The sequence below is a fragment of the Pristis pectinata genome, chromosome 25 (assembly GCF_009764475.1).
Source record: "Pristis pectinata isolate sPriPec2 chromosome 25, sPriPec2.1.pri, whole genome shotgun sequence".
In the NCBI taxonomy this organism is placed as follows: domain Eukaryota; kingdom Metazoa; phylum Chordata; class Chondrichthyes; order Rhinopristiformes; family Pristidae; genus Pristis; species Pristis pectinata.
In genome coordinates this window covers 28,001,075-28,013,782 of record NC_067429.1, presented here as the reverse complement: position 1 = coordinate 28,013,782, position 12,708 = coordinate 28,001,075, and positions in this window count along the sequence as shown.

Here is a 12,708-nt window from a genome sequence, read left to right as displayed (position 1 = left end):
TTGAGTGTTTCCAGCATTTTCTGCTCTTATTTTAGCTTTCCAGAGTCGGGAAAATTTTGATTTTCAACTGTATTAACCGAAAGATGTGTTGATTGCAATCTGCTTTAAGATCCAACCATTCACAAAATGAAGACTCTAGCTGTGTTCAGAATTTGTCTGTTAAATGAGATTATCCCTTTCTCCAGCATCTGTACATTGGATGGACTCCACATGACACATTGTTTATGAGCTACAGAACTGGACTTAATGATCTGCTTGGCTATTCCTCATTCCTTGCTGTTTTATGGTCTGACAGCCATATCGACTCTATTAGCACTCCGGAGGCAAATGAGTCTTTAGCTGAGCTGGTCTTATGCAGCTATTTCAATCACCTCCATGCGACAAAGTGGAAAATTGACTGGATACAGGCCCCCTGTGAAAAGCGAGACAAATCCGATCCAATCTATTGCCACCCGTCAGCCTGTTCTCAATCAGCAGCAGTTGATGGACAGGATCAGTGGCTGTTAGCAAGCAACAGTGGTCTATAAGCTGTTCATCGATGCTCTACTTGTGTTCTGTAGGGAGCTCTCAGCTCCAGACAGCAGTACAGCTGTGACCCGAACTTGGACAAAAGAGCCGAACATCAGAGATCACGTGACAATGATTCCCTTGGCAGCAAGCTGGCACTTAAAATGAAGTCAATGGTGGCACAACCCTGGAACAGCTGGTAGAACTGCTGCCTCATTGCTCCAGTGGTTCAGGTTCAGACTTCAGCTTCTGTCTGTGTGTTTTCTCCCTGACCATGTGGGTTCCTCTCGGGGGCTCTGGTTTCCTCCCACAGCTGAAGATGTGCAGGTTAATTGGCCACTGTAAATTAACCCTAGTGTAGGTGAATTGGGGGAGCGGTGTTGGGGGAGGCGGTGTATTTGATAAATGTGGGAGAGAATACAGTACAGAGAGTTAAGTCGGAGAATTGGATTGATGGGATTTATCTGAGAGCTAAACTCAAAGTAAGAAATATAAGTAAATGGGAATCTCAGCAAAATCTCTCCACCGGTTGGAGAACAGCAAAGGATGAGGGTTGCGGTTGCTGGAAGTCACCTTTCCCAGTCCTGGGGCAATGTTACAGGTGTTCTTCAGGACAAAGTATTCACACAGCAATATCCCGCTGCTTCAGCAATCTGTCAACTGATCAGAAGTGGGGAGATTGACTGATGATTATCCAATGTTCAACGTCACTCGCTGTTTCTCAGATATTGAGCTAGTCAGTGTACGTGGTCAACAGGAACTGGGCAACTTTTTGTCTAGTTGATCTCATTTCACTATCTCTTTACTCTTCCAATTTCACCACTTCAGTCATTAATTAATTGTCATAAATGTAACCATTCAGATGATGAATACTTCTTGTTGATTCCTATCATCACTATCACATCGGAGGTGATATACTCTTCAGTGGAGATGTTAAGCTCAATGTACACATAAAAGCAATACTGCAACTGAACTCCAAGGTGTTCTCCCTTGCACAACTAGTAATCTCAGACAGTTGGTAAAATAGTGGGTGATGCTAATTGAGAGTAGATCAGATTCACTGGTAGGATTAGATTCGCCTCCTTCCCTACACTGCTTCACAACTGTTTTACATGCAGACTCAGTGAGAATCCTATTTACTTTTACCTATTGTAAACTATAACACTGTGCCCACTGCACACCCCACTCATTCTACACCCCAGTCACTTGTATTCCCAACCCATGTAACAGCCCACCCACTGAACATTCCACCCAATGTACATCCAAGACAGAGGCTGACAGATTTTTGGATATTAAGGGAATCAAGTGCAGAGAAGTAGAGTCGAGGTAAAAGATCAGTTGTGGCCTTATTGAATGGAAGAGCAGGCAGGGGTGTTGAATAGCCTTTTGCTGCCTCTAGTTCTGATATCCTAATGTATGATTCACCCACTGCACACCCAAACCAATGTACACACCTCTACTGCACACCTAAACCAATGTACACACTTCCACTGTACACCCAAACCATTGTACACACCTCCACTGTACACCCAAACCAATGTACACACTTCCACTGTACACCCAAACCAATGTACACACCTCTACTGCACACCCAAACCAATGTACACACTTCCACTGTACACCCAAACCATTGTACACACCTCTACTGCACACCCAACCAATGTATACACTACCACTGTACACCCAACCAATGTACATACGTCCACTGTACACCCAAACCAATGTACACACTTCCACTGTACACCCAACCAATGTACACACTACCACAGTATACCAATGAATGTACACACTACCACTGTACACCCAAACCAATGTACACACTTCCACTGTACACCCAACCAATGTACACATCTCCACTGCACACCTAAACCAATGTACACACTTGTAGAACTCACCCTTTTTATACCCCACTTACCCACTCTACCCTCAGCCAATGAACATTGCATCCACTATTTACCGCGCCCATTGTGCGCTCTGATTTTTTTTCTGCTTCACCGTTGGACTCCTCATCCATTGTGCACTACCCAACGTACAGTCATCCATTGCACAGTACACCAAATTAAGCACTACCTTCATTTTACACCTTGGGTATTGTACACCTCATGCAATATACCTCTTAACCTTTGTAGAATCATTCCATTGTTCACTAACAAATTAAACATTAAACCGCTTGTACACAATACCCATTGAGGATACCACCCTATCCCAATACCACCACCTCACACTACCAAAATCCTCATCCGCCATCCACCTCGCCCATTGTACATCCCAGCCATTGGAAAATATTCACTTTTACACCCCACACATTCTACACCTTTGTACTATTAACCCATTGCACACTCCGCCATTGTCAACCTCATCAATGTCCAGCTCATCCATTGCATGCCTCACATATTGCACACAGAACGTATTCAACACCCACCCATTATATGTATATAGCCCGCTGTATACCCAGCCGGTGTGCAGAATAACAATTCTGCACTCTACCCTTTGTAAGTTCCACCTACTGTACATTCCACTTCTTACTCAAAGACATGCAGCGGTCAATCAATATGCAAAATTGCTCATTGTATATGCTTTGCCTTCACCCTCTGTACACACCACCTGCTGTACTCACTGAGCACTGTCCACCACAACCATTGTACACACCATCCATTGTTCACACCCATCAATCCCATGCAGCACTAGATGCACTGATAGTGCAACCCATCCGTTGTAAACCTCGCTCTGCAGACCCTTCACCCTTTGCATATCTCATCCCTTGTGCACTTTTAATGCACATCCATCCTCCAATCCAACCATTGAACACACACCCATTATACACACTACCCATTACGCACGACACTAGTAATACACACCAGCCACTTGCACACCATACATGTGGCCCATTATACTCTCCATCTGTTGTAGTCTCCACCTATTTTACACCCCTCTACTTATCCTCTTGATTTAGAACTCTTCTGTCTTACACCTGGAGCCATATTATTCCTGCCGTTTCAGACTCTCCTGATTTTGCACCCCTCTTTACTTGACAAACCATCTTATATCCCTTTTATTTAAAATCCCTCTCATGGACTTAATGAATAGTAAAAGCAACCAAGGTACGAAACAGACAGCTGATCCAATACACAGCCCCCTGGGCTCCACAAGTCAGCTTCACAGCTTTTCTCACGGAATGCAGGAAATTCTAACTGTGCTAACAGATGGGGAAAAGATTCAGAAGCAGGATCTGTGGGTTAATCAGTGCCAACCAGAGAGTGAAGTACACTTTGTTACAGAGAATTCCTCCCAGGTTGGTAGGACTTGGCCTGAGTGGAGCCAGGAACCAGGCTCATCCATGCCAGATCTAAGGCAGGACCAAGGTCTACCTCAGTCTGCACTCCCAGTGAGGGAGGCAGACAGTGTTTACTGTACATGCAGTACTCAGCGGAATTCTCATTAACTGATTATAATTTGGTTAGGAGTGTGACAGATGGATATTCAAAAAAAATGATATTTTAGGATTGATTTTGTCACAGCTTGAATCTGTATTTTTCAGCTTTGAATCTTGTTCCAGGTCCAGCTGAGGCCAGTAGAACCCAGGATGTGTATGTGTCGCTATTACCTCATGCAAAGAAAGAACTTCCATTTATGTAGCACCTTCCATGGCCTCAGGACATCTTTTCTCTTCTTTTTCAATCTTTTTATTAGTTTCCAAATTAATACAGATTAATATATAACATCGATGATTGTACATGTAATACAAAGAGATCAAGAGAACAATCATGGCATAGATAATCATAAAGAATAATAAAATATAAAAAAATCTTTAGATCTCACTATCTCTTAGTAGATGAATGTAATATAAAAGAAAGGAAAGAAAAAGATTTAATGCATATAAAAGAAAAGAAGAAGAATCCCCAAATCAATAAAAAATTGTAAATAATATAACAAACCAAACTAAAAAGAAAATTTCAAAAAAAAAGACAAAAAAAAGAAAAAAAAAACTGGACTGAAATTTCTCAGTAGAAACAGAGCAATATTATGTCATCAACTCCGTTCCTCTAAATTGGAAAGTTATTGAAAAGGGATCTATATCATATGAAAGTATTGAATAAACGGACTCCAAATATCTTCAAATTTAAGCGAAGGATCAACAGTACCACTCCTAATTTTTTCCAAGTTTAAACATGATATAGTTTGAGAGAACCACTGGAAAGTAGTAGGGGGTATTGGATCCTTCCATTTAAGCACAATGGATCATTTGGCCATTAATGTGACAAAGGCAATCATACGGTTAGTGGAAGCAGATAAATGACCAGACTCTATCCTTGGTAATCCAAAAATTGCAGTGATAGGGTGAGGTTGTAAATCAATATTCAATACAGTTGAGATAATGTTAAAAATGTCTTTCCAATATGTTTCCAAAAGAGGACAGGACTAAACCATATGTGTCAGAGAAGCCACATTCGATTTACATCTGTCACATATAGGATTTATATGGTGATAACAACAGGCTAGCTTATGTTTTGACATATGGGTCCTGTGAACCACCTTAAACTGTATCAAGGAGTGTCTGGCACACATTGAAGATGTATTAACTAAATGAAGAATTTTCTTCCATGTCTCTGTAGGTAAAGATGTCTGGAGTTCACGTTCCCATTCATTCTTAATTTTGTCCAGTGATTCTGGATGTATTTTCATAATTAAGTCATAGATTATTGCTATCAAGCCCTTCTGATAAGGATTAAGACCTAAAATTTTTTCCATAATTTCAGTTTTATATGGTGGCGGAAAAGAGGGTATAGTAGCTTTTAAAACATTTCTAATCTGCAAATATCGAAAGAAGTATGATCTAGACAAATTGTATTTGTTAGACAAGGACATCTAAAAATGCTTTCCTGACAACCAAGTGCCCTGCTCATTGCTATAATGTATGAAGCACCAGAACCCTCAAACTTCTGATTACATTGTCAAGTATAACACTATCACTAATTCCACTACTACAGGACTCCACTACAGCTTTAGCTCATCATCTGAAACCTCCATCCATAAGACCATAAGATATAGAGGAGCAGAATTAGGCCATTTGGCCCATTGAGTCTGCTCTACCTTTCAATCATGATTGTTTTTTTTAACCCCATTCCCCTGCCTTCTTCCTGTAACCCTTAACTCTCTCACCAATCATCAAGAACCTATCAATCTCTGCCTGAAACACACCCAATGACTTGGCCTCCAAAGCCATCTGTGGCATTGGTATTGGTATTGGATTATTATTGTCACTTGTACTGAGGTACAATGAAAAACTTGTCTTGCATACCAATTGTACAGGTCAATTCATTACACAGTGCAGTTACATTGGGTTAGTACAGAGTGCATTGAGGTAGTACAGGGAAAAACAATAACAGTACAAAGTGTCACAGCTACAGAGAAAGTGCAATACAATTAGTTGCAACGTCACAACAAGGTAGATCGTGAGGTCATAGTCCATCTCATCGTTCAATAGTCTTATCACAGTTGGGTAGAAGCTGTCCTTAAGTCTGGTAGTACGTGCCCTCAGGGTCCTGTATCTTCTACCCGATGGAAGAAGAGAGAAGAGAGAATGTCCCGGGTGGGTGGGGTCTTTGATTATGCTGACTGCTTCGCCAAAACAACGAAAGGTAAAGACAGAGTCCAAGGAGGGGAGGCTGGTGTCCGTGATGCGCTGGGCCGTGTCCACAACTCTCTACAGTTTCTCGCTGTGCTGGGCAGAACGGTTGCCATACCAAGCCGTGATGCATCCAGATAGGATGCTTTCTATGGTGCATCGGTAAAAGTTAGTGAGAGTCAAAGGGGACAAACCAAATTTCTTTAGCCACCTGAGGAAGTAGAGGCACTGGTGAGCTTTCTTGGCTGTGGCATCTACATGTTTTGACCAGGACAGGCTGTTGGTGATGTTCATTCCCAGGAACTTGAAGCTCTCAACCCTCTTGACCTCAGCACCATTTATGTAGACAGGTGCATGTACACCACCCCCTTTCCTGAAGTCGATGACCAGCTCTTTTGTTTTGTTGACATTGAGGGAAAGGTGGTTGTCATGACTCCATTCCACTAAGCTCTCTATCTCCTTCCTGTACTCTGCCTAATTTGCTGTTTGAGATACGGCCTACAGCGGTGGTATCATCTGCAAACTTGTAGATGGAGTTAGAGCAGAATCTGGTCACACAGTCATGAGTGTATAGGGAGTAGAGGGCTGAGGACACAGCCTTGTGGGGCACCAGTGTTGAGAATAATCGTGCCGGAGGTATTGCTGCCTATCCTCACTGATTGTGGTCTGTCAGAAAGTCAAGGATCCAGTTACAGAGGGAGGTGTTGAGTCCTGGGTCTCGGAGTCTGGTGACAAGCTTGCTTGGGATTATTGTATTGAAGGCAGAGCTGCAGTCAATAAACAATAGTCTAATGTAGGTGTCTTTACTGTCCAGATGCTCCAGAACTGAGTGTAGGGCCAGGAAGATGGCATCTGCTGTGAACCTGTTTCAGCGATAGGCGAATTGCAGTGGGTCGAGGTTGTCTGGGAGGCTGGAGTTGATGTGTGCCATGACCAGCCTCTCAAAGCACTTCATGATGGTGGATGTCAGAGCCACTGGTCAGTAGTCATTGAGGCATGTTACCTTGCTTTTCTTTGGTACTGGGATGATAGTGGTCTTCTTAAAACAGGTGGGAACCTGAGATTGAAGCATGGAGAGGTTAAATATGTCTGCAAATACTTCTGCCAGCTGATCGGGACACCATCTGGGCCAGGTTCTTTCCTCGTGTTCACTCTCCGGAAGACTGATCTTACGTCCTCCACTGTGATCACAGGTTCAGCTGCATTGGAGGCTGTCAGGGTGGATGGTGACAATTCTCTTCCCTTCTGTTCAAAGCACACATAGAATGTGTGAAGCTCATCAGGATGGATGTGCTGTTGTTAACTATGCAGCCCGACTTTGTCTTGTAGCCTGTTATGGCATGTAAGCCCTGCCATAACTGACGGCTGGTCAGGGACTCTATTTTGAGTCGGTATTGCCTCTTGGCATTCCTGATAGCCTTCCGAAGGTCATATCCTGATTTCTTGTACAGATCAGGATCGCCAAATTTGTGTGCAGCAGTCCTCTCCTTCAGTAGGGAGTGGACCTCCCAGTTCATCCATGGTTTCCTGTTTGGGAACACCCATATTGACCTCTTTGGTACACAGTCCTCCACACACTTGCTGATAAAGTCTGTGATGGTGGTAGCATACTCATCAAGGCTGGTAGCTGAGTCTTTGAACATGGACCAGTGGGTAGGGGATGAAGCAGGCGAGGGTCATGTGTTTGAGCTGGGGATAGGGGGATGGTTTAAGTATCATTTCAGGGAGGGTTTTGGAGTCAGAAAATGAAAGTGGATCTACTTGGGTTTGTTCAGGCAAGTCCACATTGACATGCTGAAGTAGGCTGTTCAGTGTGTGAAAACCCAGGACTGCATACCTGGTCCACAGACAGAGCAGCGAAGATCCCAGAAGAAAGGTCCAGGCTAGGTTGCACATTTCTGGACAACATTGCACATACCCAGTGCCCTAAGCAGTAAAGCAACCAGTGCAGAGATAACACAGAACAAAAACATGGAATTCCCTGATTTTCAGTTACATGTGCTTTTTGCTTTAAGGCAGATGATGCAACAACTAAATTTGTTGCCGTACAATCAAATTTTTCGGCACTCATCCCAACGTTCCGGGAATTCTTTCACTTCTCTGGATGTACAAAAAAATTAGCAGCAGGGCTAGGGGTGGAACAGTAAACCTTTCTTCGGTTAATAAGTAAAAATACCAGCTACTGCAAATATTCAGCAGGTCAGACAGCCTGTGCAGAGACAGAAACCATGTCAATGCTTCAGGTCAATGACCTTTAACCCAACTAGTGTATTTCTGCTTGTTGTCTTTATCACTCGCCCTCTTATAATCTACCCAAATTTCTCCTTTTGTGCTGGGATAACCGACAATAAGTATAACCCAACACTCAGTGTGAGACTGGAACCAGAAAAGTAGATTGTTCTCTCTAAAGAACAATAAGAAGGCAAGTGAAATCTTAGGACAATTTGCAAGGTTGTTATGGCTCTCTCAGTACTGCACTGACGTGACAGCCCAGATCATATGCCTGAGTCCCAAAGTCAAAGTTGAACCTTAAGATTCAGAAATAAGACTTTCTCCAGATGAACCAAGCTTTCTCATTTTTGTAGCCACACTCTGAATTGGCATGAGGAAGTTAGAGGTTAAAAATGGAAATGTCACATGGACACTTCCCCAGGATTAAATTCACACTGATTATAAAAATCCTTTTAAAAATCTTGGTTTATACTCAACACATTTGATTGGCCTGAGGCTGTACATGTTTCAGATGCTCCATGTGAAGTCCTGCATCAATAGAGAACTCACATCTGCCCACAAGTTATTATCACTGCATTTCTGCCAGCCTCTACATTATTTTCTATGTACCAGGCACACAGGATAATTGCTCACTGTGAAAGTTTTTGCTTCAGTGAGGATTGCCCTTAAGTTCACATTGCTACCTCCTTTCCATTCCTTTATAATCTACACTGGGCCTGTGGTGATGGACAAGAGTTCAAGTAAAGCTTTCCAGAAAATCAATGCTACTTGGATAACTCCTCCAGTATTTTCTAATAAGATGCATCTAAAATTGGACTGTCAAAGGGTTTTATGCTTGAACAGTTTAATATAAAAAAAACCAATTTGTCGTAGTTATTTCTTACACGGATTTTCTAACAAAAAACAAATTTGCAGCTAAAACTGTTCTCATCAGTTGTTGTGATTTAATAAGTTTATAGATGGCTCAGTGAGCACCCAGCTTCTCCAGACAGACCAAACATACGTTTATAAGAAGTCTTTCATGATATTAGAATCTCCCAAAGTGCTTCTCACAAAGAAGATACTTCTCAAGTGTAGTTACTGTAATATGCATATGAATTAGGAGCAAGAGTAGACTGATCGAGCTTGTTCTGCCATTCAGTAAGGTCATGGTTGATCTCATTCTAATCTGGACTCCACATTCCCAACATACCCATGTTAACCTTTCACCACCTTGCTCATCAAGGATCTCTCTAACTTTGTTTTTAAAATATTCCACTATCCTTTAAGGACAAGAGTTACAAAGACTGATTGCTCCCTGAGATTAAAAAAAATCACTTCATCTCTGTCTTATATTGGGCAACCCCTTATTTTTAAACAGAGATCCCTGGTTCTAGATTCTCCCACAAGAGGAAACATCTTCTCCACACCCACCCTGTGTATTGTGAAGGGTCATGGCTGTCACGTGACACCACTGATCACCTGGTCGAAAGACACATCACTGTCAATCAAGGTCTGGCTCCACCCACCCATTAGTCCACATGTGACCATTGGCCTCTTTAAACACCTGTGTACCTGGCCTTGGGCTATTAGTTTGTTTGAACTACCTGGGCTGGATCGCCCAGTCCTCCAGCACTATAAAGAGTGCCACATGTGCGTGGTTCTCTCTCTCTTGATTGCTTTGAGGAATCGTGAAGCAACACTGAAGAGACCATTGGTAAGAGTCTGCACTTCCACAGGGTTAGGAGGGTCCTAAGTAGATTCCCGATAGTCTAGAGCCATGCCTGCACTGAGTCGAGGGGTGGCAAGCATCGTATTGTTTCCTCTTTGATCATTTGTACCCAGTTTGTTGTGTGTGAGTGTGTGCATCTTATCCTTGTGCAACCACCAGTGTGCGTGCGTGTACGTGTGTGTTGTTCCCGTTATCCTTTTCCTCGTTTGCCTTTTATAAATAAATCCTTTTAACTCCAAAGACTGTGTCCGGAGTCCTTGCCCCTCGAGACCCTCGAATCTGTTACACAACACCCTGTCAAGACCTCTTGCCACCTTGCTCATCAAGAATATATCTAACGCTGTTTTTAAAATATTCCACTGTCCTTTAAGGACAAGAGTTACAAAGACTCATTACTCCCTGAGATTAAAAAAAATCACCTCATCTCTGTCTTATAATGGGCAACCCCCTTATTTTTAAACAGAGATTCCTGGTTCTAGATTCTCCCACAAGAGGAATCATCTTCTCCACACCCACCCTGTCAAGACTCCTCAGGATTTTACCTAATAATGTTGGAAATGGAGCTTCCAAACTTCAAATGCCAAGTTTCCATTATAGAATTAGTAACATTGCCAGAGAGATGCCAAGAAATTGAATTAGTTTGGATAATGTTTCTGAGTACTGTGTGATTCACTTTCAATGAAAAACCACTTGTAAAGGAGAATTAACTTGCTGATAGTTTTACAATGACTATAATTTTTATTCTGCGTTCTCTCTAAGCCTGATATATAAATGCACGGAGAAGCTTGGATATAATGCAGTGGCATCAAACATTTGGATGCCACAACTGGAATTTTGATTCTGTAGAATATCCTCGGCCCATGGAAAGTTTGGGCTCTTTGCACAGAAGCAGTCCTCGCCAACGTTTGTGAGGGCGGCTTCAGTGTTATTCCCAAACGTGGAGTCTGGCAGTGGAAAACTGACTCGGGTAGGTCACAATGGCTGATCCTCGGGCTCTCCATGTACCCATTGGATTGTGAGCCCCAAGACCCCCAGTTTGTAAAGCTTGTCTAACTATTACTCACACCTATCGGTCACCTGACCCCAGGTCCCAGACCAAACTGGTACCTTGCTGCCACCCCAAACCAACCTTCTAACCTGGGAATAATTACAAAACCCAAACCAATCTCTGGCCCAAGACCTCCCCATTGCTGGCACTAACCCTACTTATTCAAACCCATCAGCTAACCCTTGCCATGATCCCTCTACCAAGCCCCAGTGTCTGACATCACTCCCGCCAAGTAGCAGTCTCAGGGACCCTCTCCAACTCCACAGCTACCAATGCATCAACCAGTACCTGACACTGCCTGGGACTCCATCCCTTCAGTTGCCAGTGACCCAGATCCACGCCTACCTGATCTCCTTTGTATGTTCCATGAGGATAAGGAATGCATGGGACCTGTGCTGCTCCTTGAGCCTCAGGCACCACTGAATGTTGTAGCAACAAGTGATAGAATGAAACATTCATTGACCTGCTAACTGCATCATTAGCGCACCTAAACACTTCCGATCCCCGGTCCATCTGTTTCTCTGCTGCTGGTTGAGGAGTAGATGGAGAGTGGAGCTCAGAGAAACTACTGCTATCTCATTGGTGTCACCTGGAACATAGAATAGTACAGCACAGGAACAGGCTCATGGGGTCACCAAGCCTACACTGACCACAACCCCATCTGCCTGCACATAGTCCTTTATTTCCTGCCTGTTTGTTCATGCCTCTTACACATTGCTGTTGTATCACCTCCCCTGGCAGCATGTTCCAGGCACCTGAATAAAAAACTAACCCCTTCTCACCTTAAACCTATGGCCACCAGTATTTGACATTTCCACCCTGGGAGAGAAACTCTACCTTATCTAGGCCTCGCATAATTATCAGATCATCTCTGAGCCTCTGATGCTCCAGAGAAAACAGTACGAGTTTGTCCAACCTCTCTTGATGGCTACAACACTTCAATCCAGGCAGCATCCTGGTGAACTTCTTCTGCGCCCTCTCCAAAGCCTCCACGTCCTTCCTATAGTGAGGTGAATAGAATTGCACACAATACTCCTAATGTGGTCTAACCAAAGCTTTATACAACTGTAGCGTGACTTCCCAACGTTTATACTCAATGCCCAACCAATGAAGGCAAGCATGCCGTTTGCATTCCCTATTCACTTGTGTTACCACTTTCAGGGAGCTATGGATTTGCACCCCAAGATCCCTCTGTACATTAGTGGTCCGAAGGGTCCTGCCATTTACTGTGTACTTTGCTCTTGCATTTGACCTCCCAAAGTGCAACACCTCACACTTGTCCAGATTAAACTCCATCTGCCATTTCTCTGCCCAAATTTCCAACTGACTTGTATCCTGCTTTATCGTTTGACAACCTTCCTCACCATCCACGATTTCACCGATTTTTGTGTCATCTGCAAACTTACTAATCAGACCATCTACATTTTCATTCAACTCATTTTGTCAAGGTCAAGGCACCAATCCTTGCAGAACACCACAGGTGACAGACCTCCAGTCAGTAAAAACACCCCTCCACCACTATCCTCTATCTTTTGTGAGAAAGAACGCCCCCTGCAAAGCCATGCTGACTATCCCTAATAATCC